The sequence below is a fragment of the Nannospalax galili genome, unplaced genomic scaffold (genome assembly GCF_000622305.1).
Source record: "Nannospalax galili isolate Female #2095 unplaced genomic scaffold, S.galili_v1.0 scaffold492, whole genome shotgun sequence".
In the NCBI taxonomy this organism is placed as follows: domain Eukaryota; kingdom Metazoa; phylum Chordata; class Mammalia; order Rodentia; family Spalacidae; genus Nannospalax; species Nannospalax galili.
The window spans coordinates 120310-139099 of NW_008332217.1; positions in this window are offsets into that span (position 1 = coordinate 120310).

Consider the following 18790-nt stretch of genomic DNA (forward strand, 5'->3'; position numbering starts at 1 on the left):
AGGCGTGATGGTGGAAGCCTTTAATCCCGGGACTTAGGAGGCAGAAAGAGCAGGGTGTCTGTGAGACTGAGGCTAGCCTGGTCTACATAGCAAATTCCAGGACAGCTGGATTCCTCCCACACAAAAAAAATCCAAGTAATTCTAAGGTTAACCTGTGACCCTTCGGCAGTTATCTTTTAACCTAGGGATCCTCTGTTAGGAAGCTAGAGAAGGATTTGTAGCTTTGGAAACCATTGAGGATAAACCTCTCCCCCATGGTGGGGTTGGAACCGACCTTCTGTTTTCCTGATAATACTAGAAAAGTAAGCATCAGCTTTGCCCCTCCTTAGGAGTACCTCTGGTCCTGGGTGGAGACCTGGCATTCTGATCTGCTCTGAAGATAAGAGCATTACATACGTTTAACATTGTATACTCTTCCATGCTATTACCTATTCCCTTAAGAGTCAATTCCACTTTGTCTGTCAATCACCAGGGACTAGGCAATCACCAGGGCTTAAGGCAAGGGGGCAATAATTATCCCCTTAATAAGACAATGTACTAACCCTTCCCAGAAACCCCTCTTCCATGCAACACAGGCCACATGACCTGGCCACTTTTCTGAGCTACTTTTCCTGTTCCTTCTGTCTTACTGTTTGTTTTTCTCTTGGATGCTAGCCAAAGACTGAGCCTGCCTTTCCTGATGCTCTGGGCTTTCCCCCTTTTTCTTTGAAGCCCCTCACACCGTCTTCTACTGTGTGGCTGCTTTCCAACCTCCATTGCTGAGTCCACCTGCCTTCTCGGACCTAACTTAAAAGGCAAGGTTCTCTCTCTCCAGTTTTTCCATCTCTCCTTGGCAGCTGCTAAGATTTGCCGGTTGCCTGTCCTGTTGTTTGTCTCTTAAACTTTAATAAAATTAGCCTCAAGCTTTTTCTGAGTCCATTTCTAAATTCTTTTATTAATGAGACCAAGAACCCCAAAGAGGGGACCCCAAATTCCCTTGTAACACTCTCTTTGTCTCTCCAGCCTTCAGGGCATGCAGGGCTGTGTCCTCATTCCTGTGTTTGGTCGTGGCTGCTTGTTGGTCTCCTTCAAAGCACTGCATCTACTTGAAAACTGAGGCACACAATGAATTTCTCCTTAGGAATTTAATAGGTGACAGATCCCAGATTTCAACCAAGCCTCCATCTCTGACTTCAAAGCATCATTCCATAAACTTCTGTTGTATACATGCTGATGACCTTGACATTGATCCTAATGAAACTCTGGCTTTTTATTTCTCACCTGCAGATCCTGACATTGGATCAGAATTTGGCTTGGATGAGCTGTAAGGTCTGGAGCTTCCTGGACAGCTGGTCCATGGCTCTTGTTGGGTCTCTTCCCCATAACTTGTCCTTTTCGCTAGTCTATAGCCCTGGGCTGCTGCTCTGCACAGCTGCCCCTCTCTAAACTAGGCATACCCACCTTCCCACACAGCTCTGGAGTTTGGTTTTAGGGGACTCCTTCCCACCTCTCAGACTTCAGGGCTACCTCCTCCTCATCTGTGCCATTGCTCTCCAGTCTTGCATCCCTGGCTCCTCCTGGGGATCTCCCTCTTCAGGATCCTCATGATGCTCTGAGCCTGTTTCAGTCTCCACACTGGGTCATGCCAGCTCCCTAAGAAATATATGCATCTTGCCATCCCCTTGAATTCCCCACCATTGAAGCCCTGAACTTTGAGGATCCATCCCTTGGGTATCTGGCCAAATACTTCCACAGAGAATTCCCCTTGTGCATACCACATCCAGGTGCCACTTTGTGCCCTTGATGTTCTCTACTGCCCTTTACCATGACCCAGCACACCTGTCACCACCCCATGCTGAATGTCCATGCATCTAGAGGAACATATTCTGAGGATGAAGGAAGGCTTTGCCGTGCTAGCTTCCATCCATATCCCCACTTGCACAGCATCCAGCACACAGTACAGAATTCTGTAAACAACTGACTGACTGACTGACTGACTGACTGACTGACTGGCTGACTGACTGGCTGACTGATGATGACTGACTACTGACTGACTATTGACTGACTGACAACTTACAGCTGATGGCTAACTGATGACTGATGATTTATGATTAATGACTGACTGATTACTGGCAACTGACTGATGACTGGCTGATGACTATTGACTGATGACTGATGATTGACAGATGATTGATGACCAACTGTTGACTGACTACTGACTATGACTGAATACTGATTGATGATGTTGACTGATGACTCACAGCTGATTGATGACTGATGATTGGCTGATGACTACTGATTGATGATTGATGATTGATTTGCTGACTGATGACTGATGATTGACTGTTGACTGACAATATATTAACTGATGACTAACAACTATTGACTGATGACTGATAACTGACCATTGACTACTCACTGATGACTGGCTGATTGATTCTTGATTGATGACTGACTGGCTAATGACTGACTTAGTCAAGCTTGTTTGTGCTCAGGTTTGGAGGAATCTGGTAATGAACAATCTGCTCCTGACTATAACCTTATGTGCGTGTCATTTGATACATTTTCAACCTTTGCCTGGTGCTGGTGCTGGTAATACCCCAGCTGTGGTTTTCCTCCTAGTCTACCTTTTGCTGAAGTCAGGCTGTCTGGCTGCAAGGTTCACCTGCTGTGTGATCTTGAGTAACTGATTTACTCTTTCTGGGCCTCAGCTTCTGCATCTGAAAAATGGGATGGCACTCACATCTTATGTCCTGTGTTGGAAAAAGTACAGTCTCTATCTTACCCTCCCAGCTTCCTTCTTAGTCCTCAAGCTGAGTCACACTTCCAGTCTGTACAAAAATCTCTGCTCTTTCCCTCTGCTCCAAACCCATCACCATGATGTTTATAAATGAATCGTAAAAATGAGAGAACCGAAGATAGTAAGCAAGATTATCGTATGCCAAGCGCCGTGCCAAACCTCTCATTTCATCTCCCTATGAACCCTATAAAGTCTGTGCCATTGCCAGCTCCATCTTACAGATGCGAAAACTGAGGCCCAGAAAGATCAAATCAGTTACTCAATCAAACCAGGTCACACAACTGCTGAGTGATGGAGCCAGACAGTCTGACCCCAGTGAAATCTCATATAACCACCAAACTATATAATAATAACTTCCCCACATTTTTTACGGTGACTCATTGTAAAAAATACTTTTTACATCATGACACAGTTCACATACATGCACTCACCCACAGAAGACTGAAACAAAAGCCTCACAAGGCAAAACCCATTTTATGATGTGCTGTGCATTCCGTTTCCTTAAAAATCAAAGATGGTCATGATCCAAGGCAATTAACAGGTTGAACATTCTGGTAGGTTAAAATAAGGGGCATGTCACACTTGAGGGTTCAGTGACATTCTTTATTAAGTGTTAAATTAAAAAATATATTTGCCTATGTATACAAAGATTATTTCTCAAAGATACTGTGGGCAAAGGTGATCTCATCGCAATCCCTGGAGTCTGGGAAGATGTAGGGTTCTGTGGCTGGCAGAGTTTATGTTGGGGACAGAACTGGTTAAGTCTGGTAACCAGTCCACCTGGAGATGGTGAGGTTATCCTGGGTCATGCCTAGCATAAATACAAGGGTCTCTATGACTGGAAGGAGAATGTAGAAGACAGGCATGAGACCATGCCACAGAGCCACCAAATTTGTAACAATGTATTACAGCAGCTAAAATAGTAAACAAGAAAACAGAGTCCCAAGAAATGGAAACAGCACCTCCTCTGGGAACAGGGAGTGAAGGAGGGACAGAGGGGAGGAGGGAGTAGCAAACCGTTGTAATTATGAACCTTATGAACTTATTGTTATTAGACAGGGTCTTGCTATGTAACCTAGGCTAGCCTCCCTCTGATTCTCCCGAGACAGGGTCTTGCTATGTAACCTAGGCTAGCCTCCCTCTGATTCTCCCGAGACAGGGTCTTGCTATGTAACCTAGGCTAGCCTCCCTCTGATTCTCCCGAGACAGGGTCTTGCTATGTAACCTAGGCCAGCCTCCCTCTGATTCTCCCGAGACAGGGTCTTGCTATGTAACCTAGGCCAGCCTCCCTCTGATTCTCCTGAGACAGGGTCTTGCTATGTAACCTAGGCCAGCCTCCCTCTGATTCTCCTGAGACAGGGTCTTGCTATGTAACCTAGGCCAGCTTCCCTCTGAACAGGGTCTTGCTATGTAACCTAGGCCAGCCTCCCTCTGATTCTCCTGAGACAGGGTCTTGCTATGTAACCTAGACTAGCCTCCCTCTGACTCTCCTGCCCCAGCTTCCTTAGCAATCCGTACAATACCATGCCTGCTCAACTCTATTTTTTTTGTTTTTGTTCTTAAATATTTTATTTATTATTTTTATTATTTCTATGAGTGTATTGCCTGCATGTATGCAAGTGCACACGTGTCATGCAGTGCCCTCGGAGGTCAGAAGAGGGTGTTGGAGCCTCTGGAATTGAGTTGACAGTCGTTACCCACCGTGTGGGTGCTGGGAAACAAACCAGGGTTCCCTGCAAATGCAACCAGTGCTCTTAAATGCTGATCCATCTCTCCAGCCCCCTTTTTTTTTTTTTTTTTTTTTTTGAGACAGGGTCTCCCTGTAGCCCCAGTTGACCTGGAACTCACTATGTAGACCAGGCTGCCCTTTGCCTCTGCCTCCCGAGTGCTGGTATTAAAGGCATGCACCACCTCACCCGGCATCTCTCTTACTATTTTCTAACACAAGTAGAATGCTTTAAGTGCTAGAAGTTTCCTGTAGGTCTCCCCTGAATCCAGTCTGGGAGCCCCTGATTCACACCAAGTCCTTTTGGTGGCATCTCTCATTCTGTTTTCGAAGCATGAAACCACTTTCCCTCAGTGAATTCAGGCAGAGCAACCCTCTGTCCAGGCGGTTTAAGCAACAAGGCTGACTTCAGCCTTGGCTCCAGGGTGACCCAGACTTAGCCACCACCCACAGTGAATGGTTCCAGATTGGGCACAGGGCCTAGCCCAACCAATAATATTTCCTCTCCCTCTGCATAGTCCATGTTTGAGGGATGGACATGTGACTCAAGTGAGTCAAACTCGTAAGTTCCACGTTGACTATCTATAATGGGGGCTGTGAGGCTGCAGTGTCCCCTATAAGCTCACTCCCAGTTGGAAAGCTGTGGAACCTTTAGGAGGCAGAGCCTGGCTGGGAGCAGAGGGAAGTAGGTGGCTAGGGGCAGGTCTTGGAAAGCTTTACCCATTTCTGGTCCCCCGCCCATCTTTTTCCTGCCTCTTGTCAGCCACCAAGTGAACGAGCTACTGCCTCAAGCTCCAACTGCCCCTAACCAAGCTCCACCCGCTCTTTCCTTCCATGATGGACTGTGATCCTTTCAACCTGTGAGCCAAAATAAACCTTTCCTCCCTTGTGTCTGTCAAGTGCTGTGGGCATGATAAAGAAAAGTTATATTCTTATAACCAAACTGTTCTTATACAATGTACCTTCTAAGCTTAGACCATTTGAAATTTCCTCTTGTTTTACTCACTAGGTAGACATCTTGAAATGCAACCCTGTGGTGTTTACTATCCAGAGATGTTTTATTGCTCTGTAATATCTTGAAGCTCTGTGATGCTTTCCATTTACCATGTCTAATTGTTGATAAAGATTTTGTAAAACTAAGAAAATGGAAAGTTCACCAAATGGTTTAATGAGTCACCTGGTCCAGTTTGTCCAAGAAAAATGAGATTAAACATGTCAGATATCTAAACTTCTGCCCGTGATATCTGTTTTTATAAACTGCAATGACCTTTTGAGTGATTCTCAGCCCAATCAGCCTGACCTAGCTATAGATCAACAGGTGGCAGATGTACTGACCCATGCCTGGGATACCTACTTTTTAAATTATCATGACTGCGTGAACTCAGAAAGAAATTTTTCTGAGATAACATGGCCCATCATGAAAAGAGAGGTAGGGCCCAGGTGCCAGTCATAAAATGATAATGTGAAAAGGCCCACACAACCCTACGGGCCATCTGTTCAGGACTCAGAAAATCTTGAATGCTGGGACCTCATGTATATGGAATAAGCAAGCTTTCTGACTCTTCTGGGTGGATGCTTGATCTCTTAGCTGGACAAAGAATTTTTTTTCCATAATAGACACACTGCCTCATTCACAAATGTGAAGTGGCTCCAGTGCGCCCAGGTCTCACCCCTCCTCCTGCTCTAGGTGCTGACTGAAGCCCAAGTTCTGTTCATCAATCTCCACGTCACCGCCACTGTGGCTGGTATATTTCACTTACTTACATTCCTCTTCTGACCCCAGCAGTTTGGTACACCGGAAGGCAGAGACTGGGGTGGGAAGCAACTTCTTTATTTCTACTTATTAAAGAATCTTCAGGGGCTGGAGCGATGACTCAGAGGTAGTACTGGCTGCTCTTGTAGAGGACCTGGGTTTAGTTCCTAGCACCCACATGGTGGCTAACAACCATCCACAACTCCAGTTCCAGGAGATCGGACACCTGCATGTGTGTAAGTACACCCATGTTATACAGTGCCCACAGAGGCCAGAAGAGGGTGTTGGATCCCCTAGAACTGGAGTTATGGACTGTTCTCCATGTGGGTGCTGGGAACCAAACTCGGGTTCTCTGTAAGAGCAGCCGGTACACTTAACAGCTAAGTCATCTCTCCAGCCTTAAATAAAATGTTTTTAAAAAAGAATCTTCAGCAATCAATAATAAAAACTTGTAATAAATACCTACCACAGGCCAGGTACTGTATTAAGCACTGACCTTTGCTGTCTAGTCTAGTTCCCCATGTCTCTATGGAGTATCTATAAATTTTTTTTATATCACCTCCAGGCTCAAAAAGGTAAAGTAACTCACTCAAGGCAACACAACAAGCTAGTAGGATGTGGTAGCACTGATCCAGTGTAAAACTCACCTATTATGAACAGCACCTGTTGTGCCGTGCTTATATATCCTGTGGGCTGGGCCATCAGCAAGGGCCCAGCAAAGGTGACTTATCTAGGTTCCACAATATCCTTGTCTGGGGGACTGGAAGGTTGGAGGTGAGTCTGTGGCTGGGCTGAAGTCACTTACTCAAGGTCTGCCGCCTGGGTGCGGATGAATCTAGCTCTGCATGCAGCTAGGGCCCCCTGCGTGTCCACACACCTGCTCACAGCCTTCCCCTCTGGACAAGTGCAGGCTTTCTTACAATACAGAGGTCTCCAGGCTATATAGAAATGGTCTAGCAAAGGGGAAACAGGTGCACTTGGGAGGCAGAGGCAGGAGGATCTCAGTGAGTTTGAGGCCAGCCTGGTGTACATAGAAAGTTCCAGGCCAGCCAGGGCTTCATAGTGAAACAAAATAAAAACAAAAAGCCAAAGGGGAACTGCATGGCCTTTTCCAACCTTGCCTTGGAAGCCATTGGCTACATACTAGAAAGGCATCCGGAGTTAAAAGAAAGGAACTGCTGTAGTTCAAATGGGATCCCTCATGTTCTAGAAACTTAATCCCTAGTGTTGGGCAATGGGACCTTTATGAGTGGGTCACAAAGGGGTGGGGGATTGGCTCAGCAGGTAAAGCACTTGTTGTCCAAGTGTGAGGACTGGAGTTCAGATCCCCAGAACCCACATAAATGATGCGTGGGTGTGGTGTCCCACCTGTAATTCCAGCCCTGGAAGACAGAGGGGATTTCCAGACCAAGAGAGACTATAACAGCCAGCTCTGGGTTTGATTAAAAGACCCTGTTTCATTGAATAAGGCAGAAAGGATCCTGATATCAAACTTGAGTCTCCATGTGCATGCAAAAACATGCATATAGACACACATGCATACCACATACACACACATGAAAAATGGAAAAAAGATTAGATTACCAATGTTCTGCCTTCACGAATGTCTTAAGATCTTCTGCAGAAATGGTTTTGTTATGAAATCAGATTCTGTCTCTTCTTTCTCTTCTGCCTCTGAATATGTTATGACAACATACGAACCCTGATTACATGCTGGCTCTTTGACCTTGGGCATCTCAGCTTCTAGAACTGTGAGAAAGAAGTTTCTGTCCTTTATAACTTACTCAGCCTCTGGTATTCTGTTATAGTAGCACAAAGCATTCCATTCTAGGTAAAGGAAATTACATTTCAGAAGAGCATGTGGGATAGAATACTGCCACAGACATCTTGGGAAAACTAAGACACAAGTGCAGGCAGATGCCACCTACTATGACCCACAAGGTGACTGAGGATTAAATGAGATGCATGCACAGTGCTCAGAGCAGGAAATGGCACTTAGTAGAAGTTAATAAAGGTTGCTTTCCTGGTTTGATGCGCTTTCTTTGACCACTTCCATGTCAGGGCATTTCTTCGCCTGAAGAAATCCCTGGCTCTAATGGTCTGGAAACCCAGCAGCCATTGGAGAAGACTGCTCTGTGGCCACACTGCAGGCAGTGAGTGTATCTTGCTTTACCCACCCAGGGAAACCCAGACAGGGCTGGGGGAGGTGTGTCCCAGACCCAGCAGTCAACCCAGGGGACTGAAGTTCAGGGTTGAAGAGTTCAAACCCTGCACAGTTCACGGATGTTCCTGCACCCCAAAGAGTAACCCGAGAAATTGTTTGTAACAGCGAAGAATGACTTAACTCTTGGCAAACCCATGCAAACAGCCCCTCTTCCTGTTTCTAGAGGCCGTCCAAAGAAAAGAAACCGTTTGGGTTTTCTCAGCTCTGTGGTTGACTCTAGACCCTCACCCCAGGGTGAGGTCTCTGGCTCTCAGGAGCAGAGGGAGGGAACACTCACAGAGTGCAGGCCAGACTGGTTTTCTCTTACTAGCCAAGGGGGCCTGGGAGTTAGCTTCAGAGACCCCCAAGGGTTGGGAGGGCAGAACATCTCTACCCTAGATCTTCAGAAAAGTAGCCCAGGCTCCTCCCTTCCCTGACCCACCTCGCTGGTCCCTTCTTCCTGCCTTGACTTAGTGCTGAGCCCTGTCCCTCTCAGGATCATACCTGCCCACGTGCACCTCCAGGATGCAAGTGGAGCCCTGCCTCCATCCCTGGCTCTGGCTCCTCACTGCAAATGGCACCTCCAGGCACTTCCACCTGCCCTCACGCCACCATTGAATTCATCTGGGAGTTCTGCATGGAGGTGTCAGAGAAGCTGTTCTCAGGGCTTGTCACCCCTGTCCCTTGGTACTCTTAAAAATTATAGTCCCAAAGCATTTTTGTCTGCATGGTTTCTTCCATTGTTTATTGCCAGACTAAGATTTAAACTGAGAATTTAAGAGAGCATGTATCTATTTGCAGGACAGAACAGGATCTGTGACCTTGATCTGGTGGATCCCCAACAGATTTGGAGAATCTTGGGTCATCAAAGCATACCTTACAGACACACAGTGTTAGGTGACAAGCCCCCCTCCCCCACGCCTCTTCTCTATTTCTATCTCTCTGTCCCCACTTAAGCCTTCTTGTATCTGTCATCAGCTTCTGGGTATGACGTCAGTGTTTCTTTTTGTGGTCTTGATTAGCATTCTAACATATTAAACAAGTCAGGTCTGGTGACACAGGTGTGTAATCCCAATGTCTTCAGAGACTGAGGCAGGAAGATTGAAAGTTCAAAGCCTGCCTGGGCGTGGAGCGAGGTCAAAGCCAGTGTGGGCAACTTAGTGAGACCCTGACTCAAAATGAAAAGTCAAAAGGGCTGGTGCATGATCGTAAGGAAACAGTCTCCCAGGCTTCTGGGAACTTGCTCATATGAATTTACAGCAATGGTGTCAGCATGCACAAGGCTCATGCAAACTCAATCAGACAAAAACCAGCATAGAACTGGGGAAATGGGCAGCAGGCCCCAACCTTAGCTGAAGAACTGTTGGCAACTAATTACTCCTGGGTAAGGGAGGGCGGATCTTCTTTAAGGGAGTGACTCTAGCTAGGCTGACTAGACTCCAGTGGATAAACTTGTACCAAGGGACATCTGAGTACACAAACTTAATAGGCCTTAACATATATGACAGAATGCATGAAATCCGGTAAGGGGGTTGTCGGGGAGGTGCAGAAGGGGAAGGGGTATAAAGATGATCAAGATGTTTTGTAAGAAGTGCACAAAAATTCAATAAAAATATACATTGAAAAAAAAAGAGGGTTGAGGTTAATAGTTTAGTGGTAGAGTGCTTGCCTAGCATGCAGGAGGTCCTGGAGTTGACCACCCTCCCCACAAAAAATAAATAAATAAATAAAATAAAGAAATAAAAATAAGAAAGGAAAGGAAAAGAAAGTGAGAGGAAGGAAAGATCATCAAGGGAACTCAGATTCTTCCTGAGAACTGTGCTTGGGGCCACAAGCATCTTCATCAAGGGCTGTCACAGCACAGTTGAGGACGCCCCTGGAAGCACAGATAGCCTGTGGAGATGGATGTGGGTGTGCATTGTTGCTGGGGTCATGACCACAAGATTTTGAAAACGGATCTCTCGTGGAGATTCTCAGGGTGAAACAAACGTGAAGAGTGTTGAGTACCTCCTGTGCTGTGGGGAAGGGTGCTCTGCTTGGTACCCTCGGACAATAGTACTAACAATACTATTTCTCATCAATTATCTTTCAGTCCTTCTGTTTACATGGAAGAAAGTCTCCCTTGGCAACCGGAATGTCTTTAACACTCTCTAACGCCTGCTAGTCTCCCTTTGCAATGACCAAGTTCTCAGTAGGCCACAGCATCTACAGTAGTGTTTTGGATGTATATAGATATATACATAATGATACATTGCTCGTGTTGCTGTGTGTGATGATAAAGCTTGTGTCCATTGTGAAGCAAGATGTAATGTTTCCTTTTTCTTTTACAGGGTCTCTGTGTAGCCCAGGTTGGCTTCAAACTTGAGAACCTCCTGCCTCAGCTTCTAGAATTCTGGGATTACAAGTGTGAGTCAGCCTCTCACGTGATACTTTTGTCACTTGAATTAATTGTCCTTCCTTCCTTCCTTCCTTCCTTCCTTCCTTCCTTCCTTCTCCCTCCTTCCCTCCTTCCCTCCCTCCCTCCTATCCTTCCTCCTCCCCCTCCCCCTCCCCCTTCCTCCTCCTTTTTCTTCTCTCCTCTCTCTTCTTTCTCTCTCACTCTTTCTCTCTTTGAGACAAGGTCTCGTGCATCCTAGGCTGGCCTACAACTCATGATACAGCACAAAATGAGCATGACCTCTCATACTCTTACCTCTAATTCCCAGAATGCTGAAATTACAGGCATGAGCCACCAAGCCTGGTTTATGCAGTGCTTGGGATTGAACCCAGGGCCTTGTGCACACTAGACAAATGTTCTACCAACCGAGCTACACCTCCTAGTTCAGCAAAATGTTTCTTTTTTAAAAAAATATTTTATTTATTATTTTTATGTATATGTGTGTATTGCCTGCATGTAAGTAAGCGCACCCGTGTCATGCAATGCCGTTGGAGGACAGAAGAGGCTGTTGGATCCCCTGGGACTGGAGTTACAGACAATTGTTACTTGCCATGTGGGTGCTGGGATTCTAACCCGGGTCTTCTGCAAGAACAGCTAGTGTTCTTAACTGTTGAGTCATCTCTCCAGCCCCAGAAAAATATTTCTTATTTCAGAAATTTATTTTTCATTTATCTTTATTTTATGTGTATGAGTGTTTCCCTGCATGTAAGTGTAACGTGTGTGCAATGCTGGTGGAGGCCAGAAGAGGGCATTGGATCCCCTGGAGCTAGAGTTAAGGACAGTTGTTAGTCCCCATGTGGGTGCTGTGAACTGAATCTGGGTCCTCTGCAAGAGTAGCCATTGCTTTTAACCGCTGAGCCATCTCTCCAGCTCTTATTTCAGAAATTTTATTGCAATAGTAAAATGAGTTGATTTAAGAGCTACTTAAGAAAATAATATTGCAGTTGGCATTCATACCTGACGAAAGCATGCATGGAAGATGGTTACTGAGTAGTTGAAGTTCCAGAAACACTCATGTGCAGCAAAGAGCTCTAGATGGCATGAGACAAGTGCAGCCGGATTCCAACATAGTACATCTAGAGCGTGCTGGAGCCAGGATTTGAACCAAGTCTGTATGGGAGTGAAACTCGTTTTGTTTCTTACTACATTTGACTGTCTTCTCAGAACAGTGGCAGAGTTAGGAGTGATTGCTCAGCCACAGCTCCCTCCATGATAGGGGGAATCAAGATCATTAAATTTTTTTTAGCTAGAACTATAATTTATTTTTATTTCCTTTGTAATTTCTACATAGGAAAAAGAGCAAGATTTCCCCCCTAAATCTAAGGGACTAAGAAAATGACCAAACCAGAAGGATTTTATTATGGCTCACAGTTTGAGTGGGAGCCCATTATCATGGGAAAGGTATGGTGGGAGGAGCCGCTGGTGGCTGTGGCAGCAGGAGCTTGAGGCTGATTGGTCACATCTCAATGGACTAGGTAACAGAGAGTGTCAGGAAACAGAGCCAGGTTATGAGCTTCAAACCCTTGTCCCCCGCAAATCGACTTCCTCCAGAACACTTGGTGCTTCCCTCCAAAGGTTCCACAGTCTCTTCACCAGCTGGGGAACAAACCTTCAAAGCCAGTGAGGAAAATTTCACACTCAAGTCATTGCCATTGGACTAAACATTAGCAGGATGATTTGTAAAATTCACCCATCTTCATTAAAGAAAACAATTGTATTAAGTGTCATGAAGACTTTTTGAAGTCCATGTATCATTCTTTCTAATAGAAATGAATCTCCCCACCCACCCTGCTTATATATTTTTTGTTTGTTTGTTTTTATTTGAGACAGTCTCATGTAGCCAAGACTGGTCTCAAACTTGCTTTGTAGCTGAGGCTGACCTTGAACCCCTGACCCTCTTGCCTCCACCTGAGTGCTAGGATTACAGGCATGTGCCACCACACCTGGTTTATGTGTTGTTGGGAATGGAACCCAGGGTTTTGTACATGTTAGGCAAGCTCTCTAACCACTGAGCTACACACCAGTCTGCCCTGCTTGTATTTACACTTCTTCAAGGTCTGACTTGCAAACACTCAATGGCATTTGAGAAGCCAGAACATGTTGATTATGTGGGCACTGTGCGGTGTGAAGTCCTCTGTGGGCACTTAGTGTCCCTTTCTCTTAGAGTGCTGTTAAAAATGGATGGCTTCTGGTTATGAGTTTAACTGTATTTCAGTCTAAAGGAATCTTGGAATTATCATTTTAATTACTCCCAACTGACCAACAATCTCAGTTTCAAATTCCACTTTCCCTAAATGACAGTTGATTCTGGGCATAGTTTTCACATGAGGCCATCTCTGTAGGGTTGGGAACCTTCAGGCAGATGGAACAACAGGGACAGAGATCTTGAGATGAGGGTGACCCTCAGTATCCAAGGATCATAGAGGGGACAGTGAGACAAGACGGGGCAGAGGAGTAATGGGGACAGGGCAGGAGAGAATGTTCATGGGGCCTCTCCTCTGTGAGGGATTTATTCTGCAAGAGATTACAGGCAGTTGTAGGGCTCTCTGCAGAGTAAAGCCCTGTTCTGCCTGATGTTTTCAGTCACTTGGAGAGCTGAGCTGAAAATGAGGTGTTATGGTTTGCATCTGAATTGTTCTCCACAGGCTCATGTGTTTGGACACTTAGTCCCCAGCTGGGGGGGTGGGTGCTGTTTTGGGAGGCTGTAGAGGTAGGGCCTAGCATGCAGATATGGTCCCTGGGTGTGGCCTTTGACAGTTACAGCCTGGCCCTGTATCCTGTCCAGTTTTCTGCTTTGTGGTCAGCCATGATGTGACCAAGCCATGGATGCTCGCTCCTGCTGTCACATCTTTCCCACATGGCAGACAGTATCTGCTGAGATGCAACCTTTCTTAAGCTGCTTCTGACAACTCCCTTAAGTTGTTTTGTATTTTGTCACAGCAACAAGAAGATAACTAATTCCTGGGACATTGTTGTACAGAACTGTCCTCTGAGCCAGACAGGCACCATCTCCAGGAAGTCAGCTGTGCCGCCTGCTTACAAAGGATCATGACAGCTGGACTGTTGAGTTCCCTCATAGAAAGGGGGTGGGAAGGTCATAGGACCTTCACTTGAGTATTCAGCTGCTCCTTCCAACCAGTTGCATGCAATTCTGCTCTTAATTGCATGTGGCTCAGGGTCTTGGGGGCTGGGAAGGACCCGGGGAGGAGGCTCCGTCTGTGAGGAAGCCATCATCTATGTTGGGTGAAGATTTTCCAGTGTGGTTCTTGTCAGTGACCCCTCACCCATGCTCTGTAAGGCCAACAAACTCATTGGTTCCTCAGAGGGAATGTTGGTGGAATGAAACTTTGGTTTGTCGTTGGGTCCTTAGAAGGAGAGAGGTAGACATTGCCTACTCCACACTCCTACTCCATGAAAATTCTGACAGGTATGGATGGGGCCAAGGGAAAGTCCCACATGGCAGATCATGTGGGCGTGTATGTTGAGTGGTGGCTAGAAGTGGTGAGGAGGGTCAGGAATTTGTGGCTGGTGGGATATGAAAGTAGGAAAAGGGGGAGGAGAGAGGGCAGATGCAACGTGCCCAACCTGAGTCTCGGGAGAAAAGGGCTGGCATGCGCGCACAGGAAGATGGAGCGGGTGTGGAAGAAGTTGACCCCATAGAAGTGAAGAGCAGAGCTGAGGTCCAGAAGCTGGGAAGGGAGGGGACCAGAGTGGATGGGTACCAGGTACCAAAGTACAGTGAGAGGAAGGCATGGGCACGGTGTTCTGTGTCATAGTACTGTGGCTGTAGCTAATGACCACTTGCCATAGATTTCAAAACAGCTGGAAGAGAGGATGTTGACTGTTTCAGACACAGACTCGAGGAGTGTTTGAGGTGGTGAATACAGTCTGCACTTTGATTTGAGCATTGCACACTGAGTGTGTGGAAATGTCACTGTACCCCATCAACACCTGTAATTAAGTAGGTATAAGTTTAAAAAGCTAGCAAAGCAAATTCATGCTATAGGCCTAAACATACATAAATAGAAACAGTGTCTTTGAAATCTTGGAAGGAAAAAAGAGTAAGATCAACTGCAGAGAGAGAGAGAGAGAGAGAGAGAGAGAGAGAGAGAGAGAGAGAGAATGCAATAGAGGGTGTAGAGTAAGCAGTGGGGGACTCAGTCCAGAATGTGGGATAAAGTCTGAACTGGAGGTAAACCTTGTGAGATGTCCCTGTAAAGACTGTATCCAAAGCCCACAAAGTGTTTGTTGAATGACTAAAGGTTGTTGAGAGAAGAAAAACTTATTGGAAAGGATGTTTGTGGCTAAAAAGTTTGTGCTTCTCTGAGGCTGGGGAGATGGTTCAGTGGATAAAGTGTTTATTGTGCAAGCATGAGGACCCGAGTTTGGATCCCCAGAGCCCCTGTAAAGCTGGGTGTGGTAGTGGGTGTCATACTCCCAGCACCCTAAAGTGAGATGAGACTTGGATACAGGAGAATCTCCAGAAGTCAGCAGGCCAGCCTGGCACAAACAGGGAAGACAAATAAGTCTCAAACAAGGAGGAAGGCAAGAACTGACTCCTGACTGTGCCCTCTCACCATACCCGTGCTATCTCTCTCTCTCTCTCTCTCTCTCTCTCTCTCTCTCTCTCTCTCTCTCACACACACACACACACACACACGCACACAGAGTTTAAACAAAACAAAACAACAACAACAACAAATTGCTTTTCAAGAAACAGAAGTTATGTTCCCAGCTCGGCAAAGCTGTAGCAACCTGGAGCTGTCACTGGCCTGAGAGCTAAGATTTCCCACAGGCCTCTGGGCCAGAGCATACCTCGGGGTATGGCTGCACTGTGATCCTGGACACAGCTTTCAGAACTGCAGCTGGACCACAGGCCTCAATGCATTTCTGAAGCACTGCTCTGGCTTGCTCACATCTGGCTCTCCATCTGTCTCTACTGCTTTCTCACAGGGGATCTGAGCCTAAAGAACTCAGCTGTCCTGGTGGCCTGTTTGCTGGGCATGAGTCACCTCCCAGAACCAGGGCCACTGAGGCAGTCTGAACACACTGGGGTGTCGTGGCCTCACTAACTGCTTATGTTGTTGTCTCTGAGCGTGCACAATGTGTACACTGCCCTCCCAAGTAACAGCAGGGAGGACACATCCCATAGGCCTTTGAGGCTATTTACACCACCCTTCCTTTTGGTCACCTGTAGCCCAGAGAGTCCATCTGACTTTTTCCAGCAGTTTGTAATCCTTTCCCTCTTGAGACACCTGAATTCCAGCCCAAGGAGAAAGCTGCCCCACCCATGACATTCACACCAGGCAGAGCTGTGCCAATATTTGTTGTAATTATTAACAGTTTAACTAACAGAAAAGCTTTTTTTTTTCCGGAGCTGGGGACCAAACCCAGGGCCTTGCTAGGCAAGCGCTCTACCACTGAGCTAAATCCCCAACCCCTTAAGAAAAGCTTTTTATTTATTTATTTGTGTGTGTGTGTGTGCGCGCGCACACGTGTGCACACACACATATGTGGTCAGAAGGCAACTTGTGGGAGTTGATTCTTTCCTACCATGTGGGTTCTGGGGAGCAAACTCAGATTGTCAGGCTTGGCAGCAAGTGCCTTTGTCTACTGAGCCATCTCTCCAGTCCCAAGAAAAGGTTATGTAGCATCTACTGGCCTGGAACTCACAGAGATCTGCCTCCTTCTGCCTCCTGAATGCTGGGATTAAAGGTATGTGCCACCACGCCCAGTTTAAGAAAAGATTTTTAAATAGGTTTAAACAGAGAGAGAGAGAGAGAGAGAGAGAGAGGGAGAGAGAGAGAGAGAGAGTTTTATATTCCAAGGGTAAAGGGTAGGTATGGGCTTCTCAAGAAGGTCGCCTCAATTAACTTAAAAATATTTTGAAATTTTTTATTTATTTATTATTTTTTATTTTATGTGTAGGAGTGTTATGCCCCCATGTAGGTAAGTGCACCTGTGCCATGCAATGCCTGTGGAGGACAGAAGAGGCTGTCGAATCTCTTGGAACTGGAGTTACGGACAGTTGTTAGCTGCCATGTGGGTGCTGGGATTCAAACCCGGGTTTTCTGCAAGAACAGTCAATGTTCTTAACCACTGAGCCATCTCTCCAGCCCAACTTAAAAATAGTTTTACATTTATTTATGTACTTATTTATTTGGGGCATGTGTGTGCCATAGCACACATGTGATGGTCAGAGGACAACAGCTTTTGTGAGTTTTCTCCTCCCATCGTATGGGTCCAGGGGACTGAACTCAGATTGTCCGGCTGAGTAGCAGATGCAATTATTAGCCGAGCCATTGCTCTTGTTCCTCAAGTAACTTGATAATTTAAGTTTTTATTACTAGAGCAACTTTACACCCCTCTAAAATAAAACCATCTTCAATGTATTTCATAAACAGATGGGTTTCTTTCTGTTGTGTTTTGCTGCCTGTTGCTGAGTGTGTGAGGTGGGTGAGGTGCATGCAGCACTGTCAGTGAACGTTCTCTGTGAGGGGCCAGACACCAGTGACCTGAGGCTTCACAGGCTGTGGGCCCTGGGACACGGCTGGAGTGAGTCCTTCTAGCACAAAAGCTGCCACACACCTATGTAAACAAGTGGCCATAGCTACCAGCAAATCCTTTTTACAAAAATGGGTGGCTTGGAACATGGTTTGTTGACCCCTCCTGTTTACTTTTGTTTTGTGGGCTTTTCACACAAAGTCTCTTGTAGTCCAGACCAGCTTTGAACTCCCTATGTAGTCCAGCATGGCCTTGAGCTCCCAATTCCACGTGCTTCTGCCTCCCAAATGCCAGGATCCCAGGCAGTGCCACCTCCACCTCCACAAGGCCTGGCTTCTAATACCCTCATGCAGCCTCATGGCTAGGGGCCAAAACTTCGGGTCAGAGGAACATGAGTTCAGTTCAGGGCTGGTCCAGAACTCGTTCTAAGATCTAGTTGTGTGACTCACAGATCCTTCCTGCTGAGCTTCTTCCACCGAGCAGGGGGAAAGGAGAACAGCAGGGGAGTGACCGAGCAGGGTCCGAACCAAACGCACTTGGGTCCTGTGCACAGGTGCTCTGCACCATTACCTGCTACTGACAACCAGCTTCTCTGCCTTCCAGTTTTCCCACTAGATAAATCCACCCTAATCTGCTTCGTATTTCTTCTAAACTGTCCACTTTGAACATCATTCAACAGCCTTGAAGATGAGGATGAAATGTCTGTGTCGGGGGATGAATTTCATTTTGGGCCTCCATGACTGAGTAACTGTGTGTGTTTAACGACATAGTCAATGAATGGTGGAGTGTTTGCTTGGGATGATTTTTTTTTTTCTTTCCCCTCCGCCTCATAGAAGTGTGTACTGAATGGTGTGAATATGTTACAGAATACCCAGGGCAGTTGGGAGAGGGACTTGAGTGAGCATCCCTTCATGGAAAGTAAGAGACACTTAAAAACAATGGCTAGAGGAGCTGGGATGGAACTCAGTAGTGGAGGAAGGACTGCCATGCTAGACGCCCTGGGTTCCATCTCGAGCAACAAATCGAATCTGCCAGATGTCCCATCTAAACCAAGTAAAAATATTTGGTGTGTTTGTGGGGATCCCCAATTCCAGAAAGGCAGCCAGACCTCTCAGTAGGCCCAAGATAATGCCACATGTCTGTCTGGGGCAGTGAAGCTTCCCCTCTAAAATAGCCTCTTAATTTCATCCTTCAAATCCTGTCCCATGCAAAGCTGCCTTCGTTGGCTCCAAGCCCTGACATCTCCTATTGCACAACCTGGACAGTAATTACAAAGTAAAGAAAACTTCTCCGTCCAGCTACAATGATGATCAATACCTCTTCCCAGGCGGGGCGGGGGGGGGCTCTGTGATTTTAATAAACTTATTTATTTGGTCAATAAAAATCAC